The 17,148-nt window shown below is 41.8% G+C and overlaps 1 long non-coding RNA gene across 1 annotated transcript in view; it reads right to left on the minus strand.

Moving 5' to 3' along the window:
• LOC126636203 (uncharacterized) overlaps positions 1–17,148 on the minus strand; it is a 145,437-nt gene that overhangs the window by 76,785 nt on the left and 51,504 nt on the right. Inside the window, exons 2-3 of the long non-coding RNA XR_007627932.1 lie at positions 13,963–14,067; positions 6,395–6,567 (exon numbers count right to left, since the gene is read on the minus strand). This is a non-coding gene — a long non-coding RNA (uncharacterized LOC126636203). The remainder of the gene's footprint in view (positions 1–6,394; positions 6,568–13,962; positions 14,068–17,148) is intronic.

Here is a 17,148-nt window from a genome sequence, read left to right on the forward strand (position 1 = left end):
CCTGGAGATAAGTTTCTTCATTCCCCTAAATATCCTGATTAAACTCTTTGTTTGCAAGAGCATCAACTGCAATAGTCAGTGCTGTGAGTGACCCATACCGTGCCAAAGATCCAAGTGTGGTGCACTGCAATTCCCCAGTGCTGCTCAGTGCAGTGCAGACCCGCTGGGATGTGCTGGCAGTCTGTTAGTGCAGCGCACGCTCTATCCCAGCAGAAATGAGAAACCCTCACACTGCCACTCCCGAGATGGTCACTGGCACGAGCCTTCCAGTGAGCAGCAAAGAGCTTGTTCTCCCATAGAACAGGGAAGGAATGGAAAGAAGGTCTCCTTTCCTCCTTTTCCCCCGGAAAGGGGTCCCTACCCGCTGACAAGAATGCTGCTTCCAGTAACAGTTCATCACTGAAATGTGACAATTGTGCATCACACTGGCACAAACCGACTCACGTGTGCTGAGCCAGCGTGACACACGGTGTGGTGGCACCAGGGCTTTGCATCATCCCCTCACTGATGAGTTTCAGAGAGAATGGGAGGCACCTCCACAAAGTTTTTTTAAAAAAAAAAGTTATGGCCCAAGCCTCCTCTTTAGAGGTTTTAGTAATTAACATCTGAAGCAGTAGGAAAGGGTTTTCTGACATCCACCCCCCTTCTAGACACCTCCATGTGACAACACTCAATGCTGAAGTGCTTCTTGAAACCCTAGAAAACAAAAAAGGCTTTTGTAGTTTGAGGGAGATCTGGCTATTTTCCCATGGCAAAAATGAAGGATCATCTTTTAGTTTTGAAGGTATTGACCCACAGGCATATCAATATCTCCTCAAGAGTACCAAGACTGTATTGAGTAAATAATTTCTGCATCAGACTGAAAACAGGCTCTGAAATTCACAACACATTACTCCCAAATGTAACAGAGCTCAGATGCATCATACTTCTCCCAATTAAACCTTACCAAAATCTAGACAGAGCTGAAAACTGAGACAGTTTGGAATTACTGCTATTTTTGCCCTAATTATTTAAAATAGGCATTACCTCATAGTAGGAACTGATAAGAAGTTTTACTGTACAGCATTTCCCATCCAACTGTTCTTTTATAATGTAATTGCAGACAGTTTTTAATGTTAATGTGGTGACAGCCCTCCCCTGTACAGACAGAAGGAGGGACAGAGGAAAGGAGAAGGAAGAAGGGGATAAAAAGTACTTTATAACAGTTTGATATAAGATCACAAGTACTAAGCAAGTGACATTCAAACTTCAGGAGCTGGGCAGTACTGCAATGACAGTCTAGGAAACACGAGTAGTCCAACTGTGCATTTTTAAAAAAATAGTATAGGTGGATCTGCATGAGAACTCGAGGAAACAGGATCATTTCTCCACAAAAAGACACTTCAATGCTATTATGCAAAGCTGTTCTAAGATGATGATAACGTCTTTCATATTTTTGAGACAATGCAGAAGTTCCCTGTTATTAATATGAAGAACTGATAATGCTCTCACACTGCCCTGCACACTGAATGTTTTTTTGGAAGGTTTAGGGACTTTGGGGCTGCATTGGTAGAACATGGATCTCAGCTTCTAAAAATCTCCCCTTGCACTTGTACAGCAGAATTACTTGAAAGCAGCGGGTGTTTGCTGGGACCTTGTGCACTCCAGCACAGCTCTCACCTCATCAGCGCCAGAGACACAACACGTTGTACAACCAGACTGAGTGCACAAAGGTGACAAACAAGCAGTGCTGAAACCCCCTCCTGCTCTGCCATGACCCCCCTCCTGCAGCACAGTACTGTCCATACCCACAGCGGGATCTGCTGAACTCGTGTCGGGTGAAATGCCAGGCAATTCTTTTGTGAAAGGTACACACACATTCCTGGCTGGCTGAGCACTAATGATGCATCTTTCATACCTGGATTCTTAACCAGAGGCCTGGCTGCAGAACTGGTGTTTTGAGATTTGGGATTATTTCTCATTACCTTACTCTGATTTGGTTGGCAATAAATGAAATTCATTTCCCCAAGGCAGCCCTGTTTTCCCTGTGACTGTAACTGTTGAGTGATCTCTCCCTGCTCTGTCCTGATCCACCAGCCTTTCATTCCATTTTCTGTCCCCTGTCCAGCTGAGGAGGGGAGCCATAGAGCAGCTTTGGTGGGCACCTATTGTCCAGCCAGGGTCAGCCCACCAGCTGGTCCCACCAGTCCTTTCCAATAAGAAATGCAGGAGGGTAGGACAGCACTGTAGCTCAAGAGAGAAATCAGTGCATCCAAATTACAGCAGTCCTATCCTGACTGACACAAAAATGTATGACTCAAATGCACTTGATCCAGAACACAGCTCCTCATCATTTCTAAATCCTACCTAATGAATAACTAATGGAATCTGAATCCTGTTGTGCTATCTCATAATGTATTGTTTGTGTTGCCTGAAATATGGTGAATAGAATTATCTGACTCTTTCTTCTCTGAGTCTCTCACAAAAATGATGTTTCTCAAGAGGCTCTTTCAAAATTCACATTTCCAATAATTCACAAAAGAAGATGAAGCTACAATCTTTTGCTCTCAGATGGATTTCAGTGCTACTCCATCATATATGAGTGCAAAGCATGTATGAACAAATTCTGACCGTGCTGATCCCCCTCCCTCACCTCGCAACAATCAGGAGAAAGCAGAGAAACAAATTTACAATCTGCAGCAGCCTCATCTCTCTGTCCTTCACAAGAAACCACTGGAACATTTGGCATTGTCCTGAATCAGAAGGTGGGAAGGACAAATGTGCAATGGGATGGCAGACAAACAACAAGAAACAACAAATGAAAACTGAGGAAAATGATATTTCAGATGAAATGTCCCTTGCTGCAATAAGGCTCCCTGGCCTCAGCACCCCTCTGAGCACAGCCATGGAACAGGGAGATGGCAGCACAGGGCCCAAAGGCTTTTGTCCATGCGAGGATGGCAATCCCTGCTTTCAAGCTGCTGCCAAGCACCACAGCCCTTTTTGCCAGACACTAATTGCCTGCCTTTCCTCCACCTCAACAACTGGGTGATTGCTTGATTTCACATAGTCCTCCTGTTAACTTCCATCCTTGGGACAAAAGAACTGTCCACGGCACCTACAAACACCCCGGGATTACCCTGGAATTGCTGAACTGTATTTCAATGCCTTGGAAAACCCTTACTAATGAGCAACTTGGCTATTTTCTCCACCTCAAGAAGTGCATAAACATGATGCAATAAGACACAGAGTGGCAGCCAGGTTTCAGTGGTGACTGACACAGACCCAGTTCTCCCATCAGCTACAACCTCTGACTGCAGCTGCAGAGTAAAAAGGGCTGACTGGCACTGCTGAAAGGTTTTAATCTGTGACACAGATGATTCACATTCATTATTATACATGCATAATCGTAATATAAATGTTCAAATAGCTGAAACACAAGGAAATAAATACAAATGTGGCCATAACAAAGGCACAACATCTATTTCTGTTTATTTGGATTTGGCAAATTTCTGTAAGGCAGAATGATTTTAGAATCATAGGAACATACTGATTTTGCAGGATGTTTGCACAGTTGTCCCCTGCAGGCTCTCCTGCCGATCTCTGCAATTAGTAACAAGCCACTATTGCTAAATTTAGGAGCAGGAACTCATATTTCTGTGACATATTTTGTCAATAACCCAGAGAAAAGATGTATTTATAGCTGTGTATTTCAGGCAAGTTCATAAATTAAAACAAAACTGACAAAAAACACAGACTAACACTTTGTCAATAGAGAACACTGTCAGTTTTGAGCAGGGAACATAGAGACAGGTACAAAGAAAACCATCTTTATTTAGATATCTCGTAGCCACACTGTGTTTCAATCACAAGAAAAGCAGAATCTAAGTATTTGTCCTTAAAACATTTTTTGATGTTATATTCAGGTCCTAATCTACAAGTTTTCCAACTTGATGCAGGTTGGAGACTTCCCAGAAGACAAGGACTTACTGTAAGTGAAGGACTGACAGTGCTGAGCACAGGCATTGCTTTGCTATTCCTGTGCAGAAGCTCCTCTGGAAAAGGGCATGACTTGTTCTCACTCTGACCAGAGAGCAAAACCTGATACAGAACAGTGCCCTGCATTTGAAGGCTGGAGGAGAATACATTTTGACTTATTCAGTCAAATTGTGTGAAAGGGAATTTAAGAAAAAAGAGCTGTTGTGTGTGAACATCTACCTTCTATCACTAGCATTTAAAGATGAAGATTTCAGGAACTACACAAAACATAAATTGCATGAGGTTCAAATAATCTGCTTCTGAAGTCTAGCTGTGCATTGTAACAGTTTGTCCATAAGCAGCATTTGTATTCAAGATTTTTTTCTTCTTCACAAAATGACATATTGACACAGGCTGCATTCCAGTTCTGATTGTATCTAATCTGGGAGTATATTTGAAAAAATTCTGGGTTGTGCTTCTGAAACTTCTATTACTTCTGGTAATAAATCTCTTTGTCCTTGTCTTTACTACAACATCCACACATGACAAATGAACACAGATTGTTCAGAGAGATTCGTCAGTCCTGAGCTTTCCCATCTGCTCACCTCTCACTCCCTAATTTGCTGCACAGGTTGTAAAGAGCTGTTCTGGTTGGTTGGGGATGGATAAAGGGGAGACAGTTGTGAAGCAGCAGTTCTGAACCAGAGAGCAGTGACATGATCCCTTGGATGGTGTCAGCACCAGCAGAGGCTCTTCCCTCCCCACAGGAGAGGAGAGGGGCTGTCCCAGCACAACTGTCACCTCTCCAGGAGTAATGGCAACCTCAGGAATGCTGCAGCCTCTAGTCTGGGAACTGTTGTCCTTAAGGTACATGAGACAAGAGATGTGCTTGGCACTTGCTGCTGGCAAAGAGGTTCAGGGACCCAAGATCACTCAGTCACATTCCATGGCCATCTCTATCCAACCATTAAGGACAACTCCAAAATATAGCCCCATATTAGCCACTATGAAGAAAATTACCTCTACCCAAGTCCAACCTGCACAGACCTGCAGGCACCTTACAAGGTCCTATGTCACAGGAATGCAGCTCTATATTGTTTTTGCCACCCTGCTTTGCACAAACTGAGTCCTTGACTGCAGTGGCAGTTGGGTGTCCATTTCTTTCATTGCCTTGTTCTCTTCAGGGTACCCTGTTCCATCAGCCTTGGATCACAGAATTATACTCATGGTCAACAGTGAAATCTGGTGATGATATAAAGCTATCTAGGATATTGCATATAAATGTGGCAAAAGGACATTCCCAGACTAAACAAATATGGAAAAAAAATGCAGCAAACACAGGAACAGATACTCGGAGTCTGACTATGGATTTATGTGACCCTGTAAACTTTACCTTTTAGTGGCTAATAGCAAATTTTTACTTCTCTTTTCTTACAGAAAACTCCTTACAGAATGTTTATTTCCCTGCTACACACTCCAGGAACCAGCAGCTGAGGGATTTCTAGAAGCTCTATCTGGACCCTCAGGCTTCTTGTCACTGATGGAAGTTCTCATCCCTGAACCTGTCAGTTATTTTTCTGAATCCACTTGCAGTCTCCTCTATAGCCTCTGGCAACATTCCACAGCTATTACAGTGCAATGTACAACAAAATACCTCCTCCTGGCTTGTTTCAAACATATCATTGCATCAGAGGCACTTTCTGATTTCTGTACCGCAAGGAACAGTGTGTAATTTCCCCATTCCCCTTCTCCACAGCACTTGTGACAGTGGAGGCCTCTGTCTTAACTTCTTCCCCACACTTCTTCAGCTGTCTCTGTATACAGCCTCCCCTAAAACACCCCCCATCCCACATTTCTGATGCACTCCTCTGAGCTCTAACTCTACTGTATCCAGATTTCTAATGCTCACGTTGTAGAAGGAACCAAGCATTGCAGTTCTCCAAACCAGCACCTCAACTCCTCTAATCTCCCAATATGAAACCACTCCTGAGAGCTGAGAGAACAGAACATGCTCTCAGACTGACCTGCAGAGCAGCACTGATGCTACATTTGGGGGCCCAATTCATTATACAAAAGAGAGTAGGGGAAATCTGTTCCCTGCTTAGCTCCAAAGGAGAGAGGGGAAGATCTCCTAGGAGGGTCATACCACCCCAGTGCAGAAGGGTGTGATGTCAGAGGAGCTGTACTTCAATTCTACAGGCTATCAGTGGCAACTCAAAGTCTATACAATTATAAAAAATTCAAGGAAGGCAATTTCTTTTCCTCAGCAGTTCTAAGATCAAGGTTTTACTTGTGAGTGAAGAGGCCAGAGACTCCAGAAGGCACCACTGCTCTTAAACATGAAAGCTTAGGCTGTATCTGTTCTCCAAGACTAGAAAGTGCTTATTAGACAAGACTGGATAAGGTTATTTTAGCAAACTGGTGAAGATTAACTCACCTGAGGGCACTAGCCACTATTCAGATGACAGACAGTGGGGACAGTTGAGCTGCTGACCTCCACCAAAATGAAGGAGGATCACTTCCTCTCGTTAGAATAACCATGTCCTTGGAGATCCTGGATCTGTCAAAGGAGAACTCACTGCAGGACCAGGGCTGGGTTCTGGTTATTACCTAGGAGAAGGAAGAAATATGGTATTTAGAGACAACTTTCCCTCTAAGCTGAGCACGAGTTGTCAGTAGCTCTGTGTAAACTACTGTGCAGTTTCTTTAACAGACTGAAAGGCCTGTGCAGTTTCGTGTAAGGGAGTTTTGTAGGAGCAGTTCAGAAATGGAGTCTCTGCATTCAAGCAAACCTCTCAGTGTCTCTGTCCCCGATCTCCCAGGATCAGGCAGAGGTTACTGGAACACAGGCCTCTCACAGAGGAATGGAAGAAGATTTCTCCCAGCTCCATGATTCTGCAACACATGGAAATCACAGGCAACTAGAATAAGGAGTGAACTCACTGCATGACTGAATGACAGATTCTGGCATTGTACTTAAAGAGTATTGTTTGGGTGGGAATATTCTTCTTGAATAGTCAGTGTCTGATTCATTGCAAGTGTAAAAAAAAATTAAACACCAATAATATCCAACCCAGTCTAGTCTGCAAGAAAAACTCTTGTTATCTGCAGTGTGACTGAAAAGCCAGAATTTTTACTGCATCAGTGATTCCTGTGAGTTATGCAAAAATATAGAAATAGAAAATTAAGTAGGTAGTGCAGAAGTACTGAAGTGGTAAAGTAGTGCCTTAATAGTAACGTAAAACCATAAAAATGATTGTTCACATTCAATGGTAGAATTTTTAACATCACAATTAATTGCAGAAAAAAAAGAAAAAAAAACAAAAAGAAAAATTTCACTTGGCATCTTAACTCAGCTTGGGTTGCACCACTGATTTAAACAGAAGGCTGTCATGGGCAGCTACAATTTCATGGAAAACTGACCCAGCATTATTTCTTCAAAAGCAAAGGAAATTACCGGTGGCATCAGACTCAAGTGTGACAGACATCATTTCTCCCCCGCAACCCCCGCCAAAAATGCTCAGACAGCAACATGAGCTGCATTAAGTTTCAGATGCATCCATAATAAGAACATGGTATATGAACACTGTTTACATAAGGATACTAAAGAGTGCATGAGATTTGCATTAATGAATATCATTTTACAAATACAGTCAAATGCTAATATTTACTAGTGCAAAATGGCTCAACAAAAATTAGGTGCATCTGCAGAGCAGCTACTTCACTGAAGGACAAATAGTCAAAGGTGAACAGATGCACTGAATTGGACAAGTTAAATTTTATGTTTTTAAAAGATTATGGTAAAAAAATCTAGGTTTGTTATTACAGTCACCTCAGTTTGTGATTCTGGTCTCTTTTATTTGTTTTTGTCTACAAATTTATTTATTTATAGAGCAATAAGAAGCTTTGAGAATATTGGTCTAATCAAGGAATCCTAAAAGGTTTTAATTAAGGTGATTATAATACCAGCTCAGGCCAAGACACTCTCGTTAAATGGCAGGACAGAAATAGCTTTATTGTCTAAACAAGTTTTTCTGAAAACATTAGCTCTGACCTCTCCTGAAGTCACCCAACTTCACTATAATAAAAATCAGTACTATTATCTTCATCTTTCCCCTTTTGCATAGGAAGAGATTTTAAAGCAGCACAGGCAGCAATTCCAATTTTCTCTGCAGTGCAATGCCTCGCACACCATGAGGTCATCTGCTACATTTTTGGCACAAATATTTGGAAAAGCCTGTTACAGCATAGGAGAGACCAGTTGCTGCATTTACACCAGTGGATAACAACAGCTCTAAAGAATTCTTTGAATATACACTGAGGGAAATACTATGTATGTGAATTATTGTGCACATACATATATAGATATAAACTGAGGAAAATCTGTGTGCCTGCAATAGGACAAAAAAAAATATAACAAGAGTGGTTTGTATGAACAGCGTATGTGCCTTGCAGAGCTGACATTCAGGCCATCCTTGCCATGCCCGATGTGGAGAGATGCCTCTCACACCATCCTGATCCCTAGATGGTGCTATTTGCTGCAGTAACCACAGCTCCTTCCCAGGACACCCAGCACTTTGGGACAAGCAGTATTCCTTGGTTCGAAGTTACAGAAGCTGAATGCAGATGTGAATAATTCTTATCCCTGTTAAATATGTTTGCCCTGAACCTGAGGCCCACCTCACTCCCTGTAGGCTGTAAGAGGAGTGATTCCAGTGAAGTGGTATGAATGAAAGCAGGGTCTGGCACTGCCAGTCTGCCAGGGCTGGTGAGGATTCTCCCAGGGAAGCTGGATCAGCAAGGCCTCGTGGCAGAGCTCAGCAGTTTGTGCCCAGCAATCCTGGAGCTCAGCTGCTCAGCTGAAACAGCTGCTGTGCTCCACCCAAGGTCTGACCAGCAGCTCTGACACCAGCTTGGGCATCTCACTGATGGGGCATCAAGTTCCACTGCACCCCACAGATAATGCCCATCGGGGTTTGGTCACCTGGTACACTGGCAATGCTGTCTGGAGTGACTTTAGTACCAGCACTGGAAGCCCTCTTGAATTAGCCTGCACCTTTCCCATCAGACTTAGCTCAACACAATTTTACAAGTGGTTGAGGAAATGGCATGGAACTGAGGCACAGTAGGAACTGTGTAACAAAGAAATAAAGCCCAGTATTTTTAAGTTCTCAGGCACTGTGACAGTCAATTAATAAATATACCTAAATAAAAAATAATATTAAACATTTATTGTACTATTGTATTTTCTTCTGATTCTTTGCCTTTATAAAAGGTAGCTGTATCTGGCTAATCACTTAGCCATTTGGTTCTCATAAATGTGGTATCTGAGCATCTCATTACAAAATCAACATTTCTCAAACTACTTTGTAGGGGTTTTTTTGGGGCTTCTTAAACTCATTAGATTGACAGCATGGACTAGGAACTGTCTCAGTACAGACAGATGCACTGCACATATCTCTTCCAATACACTTCACATCAGACGCTCTGGGCACGATTTTCTTAAATAGAAAACAGCAACTGTGATGATCTGTTGACAAAACTGGAGGTGATGTTGTGATAAACAACTGCCCTCTGCAGCCTGACTGCCAAGCTGGCAGTCTTAGTATGAATTACAATCACACAGAATCTCTTTAACGCACTGAACTTTATAAAAAGGTTTTCACAGCCCCCTGCTCTGGCCTTTGCTTAGGCAGGTAGTGTGTCTTTACATATTGGTGTTTCCTAAAAATCTACCCTGACATGTTGAAAACCTCCTGAAAGTTTGTCATTGAAGATGAGAACCCCCACACTCCTTAAGCATGTTTGAAAACTTCTGCTTAAGCTATAAATTTGTCATGAAATACAAAACTCTCGGTGAGATCTGCTTCGAAGTTTCTAAAGTTAAGGGTGCCAAATGTTAAGTGCATAAAAATGCCAATGAACTGAATTAGATGAGAAAGAGAAGGATCAGCTTTGCAAGGTAGCAGGAGGGAGTCCTTCAAGGGAATAAAGCAGATTTAGTGGGGAGTAAATTTCAGAGGGAAGACACAGATGATCATCCTCCCTGCACCTCCTTGTTTGTGGAGAGATTTGGTGGAAGGACAGACAGAGGCTAAGACAAAAGCCATCACCCAGTTGGCAAATAACAGGCCACAATTATTAAAAAAAAAAAAAAAAATCCCCAAAAGGACAGGTTTCATTCCAGTTTCATCAGGAAATCAAAAGGCACACCCCTGACTCGATTCCAATTACCAGATTTCAGTTTCCTGCCTTGAAGACTCAGGGCATGAGGACCCTTCAAAGGGCAAGTCACCAGAATTTTAGCAGAGGTGAACGTGTTACGTCCCAGTTTCATTCTTGACAGTGGTGGAGCTCCTCTGGCTCTGTGCTACAAATGTTGCCCTGCAGCTTCCCCCTTCCTCCCTCCTTCCAAAAAAACTCCCAACCAACCAACCAACCAACCCACCCACCAACCCAAACAAAAACCCCAAACAATTAAGAAATCAGTCTTTATAAAACACCTTACACTGAAAATTTCAGTGTCTTGATGTTCAGAGTTACAGATCACGGGCAGTAAGACCTTATCTCAGGAAGTGTCTGGCACCATCGTTAGACAACGCTGTCAAATGTCCCAGAGTAAACCCCAGCCTGAAGTTTCAGGCTGCATTTTACCTACAGACATACACATGTAACTTACAGCAACTCAAAGCCCTCCAAAAAATCAATAATACTAAGTTCTTTGTATGCTGAAAATACTTGTTAATTATTGTGGCAGTGATTAATAGACACCAATGAGAGAGTATTTAAAAATACCCAAGTCACCAAGGAGCCCAAATTTTAAATAGAATAAGGCTGTTTGAAAGTCCACTCCTACATCAGTCAGCCTTTTACTAAGTGATGTTGGCAAAGAAGCTGAAACCAAAACCAAAACCAAAACCTTTCAGTTTTATCCTTTGAGAAGTAGTTTAGAAGCCATTTCCCTGCCTTTTGGTGAAACTCCAGACTTTAAAGGAAAACTATGACAATTCATTGCTAAATGACAATGGAATTCCTCCGTAATTGCACGTTACATGCATCCACATTAATACAAGATAATTTCATTAGGTCTGTTGCTATAATGAATACCAAACACAAAATGTGAGCCCAGAGATCATTTTCCTAATCAGAAGTATCAGACCCCAGGAACTCTCAGAGAATAGGGCTATTAAAATGTAAATAGTTTCTTTGAAATTTAAAATGCCATTTTCAAAAACAGATGTTCTTCTTGATCATTCCTTGCATAGATTTCTGAAATCTGTACTCAGGATGGCTAACTGAAAATCAGCTGGATATTAGCCTCAGAAACTCTTCCTAATTTATGAGAACAGTTTCATTAGAATACACAGCTACATTTTATCAGCACTTCTGATGAGGTGATTTAAAGGTAAAAAATCATAAATTTGATTATAATGCACGCACATTTCTCTCAACCAGCCTAAAACTTCAGGATGGGAAAACATCTGTTGTAACCTAAAAGCCTGAGACAAAATGGACAAAAAACTCTGTGTGGCTGATAATTTAACACACCACTTCAAAACCCCAGAGTTGAAAGTTGCACAATATCAATGTTATTGTTCAACTCTTCATCTCTTCATCAGATGTGAGAAGTCAGGAGGAAAACTTCCCATTGTCACAAGGAAGAGCAGGTTCAAGTTCAGGTTAGTGGGGTTAGCTCCAAGTTCTAACAGCAAATATGGCATCAATATACCAATGGCTCACTCATCCAAGCAGGTCTCCTCCAGCTGCAGAGGGCAGTAGATGGGCAGACTGTGCCATGAACTGTGTACGAACAGTCGACGCTAAAAATCCAGTCCACAGAATTTTCTTTTATGATGTGCCCCAAGACTCTGAAATCTGGCACAATAACTCTGTAGGTCACACTTAAGACATGGTTCTGGCTCCCTGTTGCTTTTAGTCCATTATGTGTGTTATTTAATATCATCTGCAGAGCAATAGTTCTTTCAAGTTTTGCTTCTGTTAAGCACTGCTTTTCCTCAGACATCAGTAATTACAACCTTCTAAGGCACTTCATCAAGAGTGACTTTTTATTGCTTAGCTTCCCCATCAGTGGAAGAACTGAGCTCCCAGTGACCTTTGGTCTGATCCTTAACATTCCTGCTTCTTACAGAACGGGCATTTCTGCAAATTAGTCTTGAACTGTGCCTGTATGTAATATGTGCTCTAAGGGAGAAAGGTTTGATATGGGTCCACAATCATCGCTTTTCTGTGCCTTAAAAATAACTTGAACCCCAGTCTCCATGGTAACAGATACCTCCAGTGAGTCCTAGCAAATCTTGGTTCTTTTTATGGACAAGATGAACAGGAAAACCGTAAGGCTCCAATGAAATCTCTCATTACTGCCAGAGTCTTACATCTTCTTTAATCCTCTGTTAATGGTGTGCACTAAAGGGTGCTATGCCTACACAGAGCCATGTTTAAATATCATTATCCTTCCTGCACTTTCACATTGTGGTGCTAGAAATGCTAAGAACAATTCCCTCAAATCTATCATGCCATTAAAAAGTGACCAAAGCACACATCTGACTGTACTCTGTATGTACAGACTGTCTTAACAGTGCAGAATGAAAGTCTCTGACTTGTAAGGCTTGATGGTCATTTGCTGATCCACGTGTGCTCACTTCATGAGAGTCATTGGGGAAAAAAATGTGGCAGTGTGACAAGTCTTCTCACCTGCATAACACACACTGAGGCCTGCCCATGAAAGTGCCCTTTGGCTCATTTCTTTTTGGAAACTGATACTGACTCTCCCATGGCTGAACCATTGAAGCAATTATGAGCAAACTTCCCACATTTTACTGGGGAGCCTTTCTACCACTGCAGTTTTCCAGCTAGAGAAGAACCAGCACCAGGCCACCAGTGCAGCCAGATTTCAGGCTGAGATCAAGCAGCTTTCTGAGCTGTGCTCCAAACCTTTTAGTCAGCCAGACAGAACTCTGTAGCAGAAGGCACTGCTATGTCTTTTGTTTTCTAGACAAAGTCTTGGGAGCCTTTAAAAATGCAGATACTGCTTTCAGTGCTTTGGAAAACCCAGCCTATAAATGAAAGTTTTAGTTAGAAGAACATATGTTCTCACTTGGTTTTAAGTGTATATACTACCAGTAGCTGCAGGGTAAAATTTAATCAAGAATTATACTGCTGTGTCTAAAATCTTAGGATCCACCTTAGTCTCAGCCAAACTGACTAAATGTTAAGCAGCCCCTACAAGCCTTGAACCTTGTCCAGCTGAGTGGCACTTCAGCAGTTTCTCCAGGATCAGTGATAGAGGGTACAGCTCTTTGCTTGCAACTGCAGTATCTCCTGCTGGTTTTAAAGTACTTGACCCTTAGGAAGCAGCACGAGTGGGCCTCAGCCAATCAGTTCCATGTCTCCCAGGCAGGGATCTTTGCAGTACTGGTCTGCTTTGGATACATCTCCCACAGAACAGCCTGTGGTTACTCTGCCAAAGGCAGGAGAAGACACAGGATGAAGCTACCCACGTACCATTTGCCCTCAGGAAGAAATACAATTATATCAACTCTAAAAAGTCATTAATTCCCAATTTGAGATCTCCAGCTCAAGTTTAATAAAGGCTCTAAGACTATGCTACATAATTTATGTGGTGTTCATAGGCAGAATCCTCTGCATAAAGTTCTTCTTGGCTTGAAAAGTGCAGGAACAAATCCTAAGGATATAAACTCTAAATTGAGAGACACTGGGACTAACTACTTGGGGGGCCTTTCCTGACTTTCTGAGGCATTAAGAACTCCAAGATCTTTGAACAGTTATTTAAGAAAGAAAAAAAAATAATGAGAAGAAGAAAGAAACTCAATGATTTTCTTTACCCACTTTTACATGGAAAGAGCAGCAGAGCCAAACAGGAACTCACAAACAACTGGAAGTACCAACATGATTCAAGCAGCCTCTCCAGTGATTTGTTGCATTCATTTAGACTGTAAGTTCCAAAAGGTAAATCCCTTTTCTTACCATGCATCTGTGCAGCTCAGTATTGTATGGGCTCCATCCCCCTGGCACTCACCAGCCTTGGGTGTAACACAACGGAGGAAGGGCAGAGACTCCAGCTTGGACTAACTGAAAGAAGCACAAGAAAGAGATGTTATCTTCACATTCACACTTCTGACAAAAAAACATAGTTCCTGGAATCACTTTCATGAAATTTCTTGCATGTAACATTACTCACCTTTATGGCAGCACAATTCTATCTAAAAAAACCCCAACATATCTAAATAGCAAAACAAATCAAACAAACAGCCCAGACCATTTACTGCTTTCTTTTGCTTCCATGTCAACAAGTAAGTTCTAGTATTTCTCACTTTCTTTGAAAAAGCTTAAAACTCACCCAAAGATACAAAAGAAAGATGCATCTATCAATGTCTTTCAGATTGGCAGCCAGATGAGAAGACATACAATGCGTATTGCTTAAATAAACAGTTATTTAAAAACCTTTCTGTTGATAAATGGAAACATTTGGGTAAGGACTGTCATATCTGCCCTAAATCCATTTCTGTGATAAGCAATGCTAGTCTTGCTGATTTGAATTCAGTTAATGATAATCCACAAGGTTTCTAATCTAAGTGCCTCATCCATCATTTCTAGGCTACCTGAAGGTGCAGTCAAAAGCAGGGAAGAGATGCCATTATAGCAGATGTGTTCTATATTGTCCTTTTAATATACACTCAGATCATTAACTTTGATTGGTGTCCTCGTGTGGGTCGGATTCAAAGCCATTAACACTGCAACCCTTTCCCTAACGTGCACCAGGCCCATCATTCCTGTTATGCTACTTTTTATAAAGTCAAGATTTATATCTTGGCACGTGCTGTTTGTTTTTAAATCCCTTCTTTTGCTATGCTTTTTCATTAAGCACATAGAAGGATCTGCCAAGGTTTGGCACAGTTAAATGGAGAGTATCCTCCCGTGGCGACCACAAGAAAGAACAAGCATTTATTGCATCTGGTTTTCACAGGGAATTTTTTCTTAGACTTTCCAGGAAAATCTTAAGAGAGCAACTGCACTGAGAAGTCATCAGTTTGCTACTTGCTGGATGGATTACACTGATCTGCTTGCAAAGGTCCCACAACTTCTGAGACTGGAAAGACCCACTCATATATTTCAGCTATCCAGACTGTCAATCCTGCTGTTATTCTTCTAGCTATACTAGCTTGCTATGCTATTTCTGCTATTATTCTTCTAATAACATATTCCAAAATGTCCCAATACAGTCCTTCATCTTCACCCAGTTAAACATGATTCAGCTTGTGAGTATTTCAGTTGGCTTTCTTTGTGATGGGCATTAAAGTCAAGAATATAAATAGTTAAAGCCCAGGTACAACAAAATCTTACTATTTTCTACTCACTGACTCGGACAAAATTGCTGTTTTGCCTCTGCTTTTCCTTCTGTCATTGCGCTTCTGGTTTTTATTTCTATGTATTTATCACCTTTAGTGCACACATTTTCTCACTCTCTGCCTAACTCATTTTCAGGGAAACACCTCAGCTGCATACCTGAAGAGCTCATATCTGTACAAGCAACAAACACACCGCAGCAATCTGAACAAATGAAATCCAGAAGCGATATGGGCCCAACCAAACACACCTCGTGGCCAAATCTCAGCTCATTCCCAAATACCAATTTTTTTCAAATTAAGTTTTTAATAAACAGTTGGCCACTTAGAGATAGTACAGACCCAATTGCACTCAAGCAAAGAGCCTGGACACCTACAGCCCTCAGCTTATGCCCAGGTAATTACAGGTTCCAGAACATTTGCAAGGCTATAAGCAGATGGTCGTGTCTCATTCTCACTGTGGCCACTTCGACTGTAACCATGTAGAGCTTTATTACACAATTAAAAACACATATATGAGGTCTTTCACTTGACAGGTCTATATTTAAGCAAGGACAAAGCAAGGTCAATAAGGACAAGAGATTTTGGGAAGAGATAACAGGGTAAGTTGAACGTCTATTGCGAAATAAAGGGTGACAGAAGCCTTCTGGATTTCTGGGACTGAAAGGACACACACAAACCATATTCCCTGGTACCTGCCCACAGCAGCACACAGAGGAAACCAGGTCAGGACTCGGCATACTGTGACAACACCAGATTTTAATGCCTCAAAGGAGCAGCTTGTTCTTTGGCTTCCCTTTTACAGTAATTGTTGTGCCAAAGACTGACTTCATAATTATCCTGCATTCACGGTTTTTTTTCCTCTCTGACTACACACAGAAAACTGGTTGTTGATTAGAACTTCATTCAAGCATCCCTTGGTATCCAGCTCATCTGAAGCATGAGAAGGTAATTTAATTTTCACTCTTCTCGTCCCACAAGTTACACTCTGGGGGACAATAGAAAAGGAAGCAGGTCTGTAGGTCTCAGTTTTTCTCCTTATTAGCTTAGTGACACAAAGAAAGAGATGAGCTGTGAATGAATGCTGCCTTTTCTGAGCTAGTCCTCACAGGCTTATGCTTCCTTCACACCCAGGAGACTGCCACTCGAGCTGGACAGGAGTTCCTCACACTCATGTGTCACCTGGAAATGCACAAGTAGCAGTAACACAGCAGCACAGCCAGTCTTTAACATATCCCAGACTTCCTTTATCCAGCGCTTGGTTGAAGTGAAACACCCCATTTTCCCCAAAAGAAAACTGGCTCATTTGGTGATGAGATGGAGGGAAATAGCACCAAACCCAGACCCTACGAAATGCTTTATCAAACTCATATTGCAGCCAGAGGATTTGACACCAAATGTCCCAGATTCACAAGGAAAACAGACAGCAGATATCTCAGGTCAGGTGAAAGAGGGAAATGTGCCCCAGCAATGAGGCTACAAAACGTCTGCTTTCATTTGTTTGACAGGGAGTGAAGAATATTTTATCTGGGAAGTCATTCAGCAAATCCACTCTGTGTGGACATACAAAAGAGAACTGGCTTTGCTGTCAATGGAATAAAATGGTGTTTGCTGAAAGAGAAACTCATGTAGGGTTGTGAGTTGCGTCTTTTACTTCATGTTCAACAATCCCAGTGTCCATGTGTCCTGCTAAATCCGACTATAATCCAATTCTGAGTTTAAAACTATCTTTTCCACTCTCAAAAAGTTTGAAGGCTGTTTCTTTCAAACCAGAGTCAGGCCCCTAAGACAAAGTTGGTTGGGTTTT

Source organism: Myiozetetes cayanensis, unplaced genomic scaffold, assembly GCF_022539395.1.
Source record: "Myiozetetes cayanensis isolate MyiCay16 unplaced genomic scaffold, myiCay2020 scf13, whole genome shotgun sequence".
In the NCBI taxonomy this organism is placed as follows: domain Eukaryota; kingdom Metazoa; phylum Chordata; class Aves; order Passeriformes; family Tyrannidae; genus Myiozetetes; species Myiozetetes cayanensis.